Below are 2500 nucleotides of genomic sequence, written 5' to 3'. Positions count from 1 at the left end.
GAAAAAACACACGATTTTCCCGAAGGCCTTTTCACTTATCTTAAGGAAACAATAAAACGAAAAGTCGTTCTCGTAATCGTGTTTTGTCAGCTCTTCACAACATTGTCTCAGTCACAGCACATTAGATTGTGAGTGGGTATGCTATGATATCTCCTCGTATTTTTCTCCTTATGGACTATGATCCTAATGCTTGATATCGGTCGATAGCCCTGTGGTAATGGTTAACTTTCCTGAATGTTTAAGAAAGCTCTCTGCTCTCTGCTGTGTTGGGAATTGTTCTCATTAGATATATCGTTTTTTTTTAGGGAATGTGTGAATATTGGATAACCTATAAGAATCACCCTCTGTCGATCTCGGCATTTTTCGGTCTTTTTCCTGCCCTGTCTCTTGGTAGAAGGAATGGGGCTTGAGAGATTTGAAACCTTTGGATGGGAGGCGGACTTGACCCTGCCCATTATATTATTAAAGCTTTGTGTCTCTATCTTTGTCTACTTCTACATCAAGTGTTTTTACTCTATAATATTTTTTTTTTCCGAGTGTGTTTAATAATTAGTACAAGAAGAACGCTTTTGTCTTGTATTTTAGTACAAGAAGAACGCTTTTGTCTTGTATTTTAGTACAAGAAGAACGCTTTTGTCTTGTATTTTAGTACACTGCAGTACTTAATTTATTTTATGTATACTTTCAACTAAGTGTATCTGCTTAATGTATTTTCGCAGCTTAAGTATAAGATATAATGGTTGTTGATTTCTATTATTATATCTTTGATTTTGCACTTTCAAGGACTTTCTTGGTGAATATTCAGACGAGAAATCCACATGGAAAGCAAGGAAAGAAGTCTTAGAACCCGTGTTATTGACGCAATTAGATCCAGTCGTCACTCAAAATATTGCACGCCGTGTGTTATCTTGTTATTAGCCACTTTGCTCACGTCTGATTGATCTTATCATTGTCATCTGGGAAAAAAAGACGCACAAAAACACGTCGCTTATCTTGGTAAAAAAATTATGATAAAGACTTAGGAGAACTGATAAGAAGACGAAGGGCGCTCAACACAGAATATAGTGATTTAGTATAGCTTGGTGGTTGTGCTGTGTTGACGCGAGATTTAGATGAAGCAGCAACAAAGCTGGCCGGTTGATAGCGGACCGAAGTGTTGTGAATAGTCCTTAGTTGTGAAAAGTCATTAGTTGCGAGGACTCAATTAGATGTGAAAAGTCATTAGTTGCGAGGACTCATTAGATGTGAAAAGTCATTAGTTGCGAGGACTCATTAGATGTGAAAAGTCATTCGGCGTAAAAAAAAAAAAAATCACCTGCAGATTATTCCGTTCGCATAGCACACAGACACATTCGAGGGATGCATCTGGAAGTCGGTAGTCGGCCGCCGGAAAACGGAAACATGGACGTGGTAAGATCTTTTAGGATTTTCGTGATTGTGCTCAGTGTTGGTCTTCAAAAGGGGGGGGGGGGGTGGAACGTATAGATGAGAGGAGGCAAGAAGGGAGGCAAGAATTAATGAAAGAGGGAGGAAGGACGGAAGGGAGGGAGGAAGGACGGAAGGGAGGGAGGGAGGGAGGGAGGGAGGGAGGGAGGGAGGGAGGGAGGGAGGGAGGGAGGAAGGGAGGAAGGAAGGAAGGAAGGAAGGAAGGAAGGAAGGAAGGAAGGAAGGAAGGAAGGAAGGAAGGAAGATAGGAAGGAAGGAAGGAAGATAGGAAGGATGGAAAAAATAAAGAAAGAAAGAAAGAGACAGAGACTGAGACTGAGACAGACAAAGAGAGAAAGGCGCATAAACAACCAGAAAGAGAAGAGAGAGAGAGAGACAGACAGACAGACAGACAGACAGAGAGAGAGAGAGAGAGAGAGAGAGAGAGAGAGAGAGAGAGAGAGAGAGAGAGAGAGAGAGAGAGAGAGAGAGAGAGAGAGAGACAGAGAGAGAGAGAGAGAGAGCGCGAGAGAACGAGAGAACGAGAGAACGTGAGAGCGAGAGAACGAGAGAGCGAGAGAACGAGAGAGCGAGAGAGCGAGAGAGCGAGAGAGCAAGAGAGCAAGAGAGCAAGAGAGCAAGAGAGCAAGAGAGCAAGAGAGAGCAAGAGAGAGCAAGAGAGAGCAAGAGAGAGCAAGAGAGAGCAAGAGAGAGAGAGAGAGAGAGAGAGAGAGAGAGAGAGAGAGAGAGAGAGAGAGAGAGAGAGAGAGAGAGAGAGAGAGAGAGAGAGAGCGAGAGAGAGAGCGAGAGAGCGAGAGAGAGAGCAAGAGACAGCGAAGCGTTGGCTGCTACGAGACAAAGCCCCTACTTTCCAGAGCGCACTCTTCCGTCTGACCCGCCGCCTACTTCTGCTCTTGTTTTCATCTCGTGTTGCGCTTTGAAGTGACACCGAGAGGGGGGGGGGGGGTCGTCCCATGGTAGAGGGCCACGGTGGAAGGGGTGGTTCCAGGTGGAGGGCCGTGGGGGGAGGTGGTAGACCCTAGTGGAGGGCCTTGGGGGTTGCAGAAAGCATTTT

The sequence above is a fragment of the Penaeus chinensis genome, chromosome 42 (assembly GCF_019202785.1).
Source record: "Penaeus chinensis breed Huanghai No. 1 chromosome 42, ASM1920278v2, whole genome shotgun sequence".
NCBI lineage: Eukaryota > Metazoa > Arthropoda > Malacostraca > Decapoda > Penaeidae > Penaeus > Penaeus chinensis.
This window is presented reverse-complemented; position numbering follows the sequence as displayed.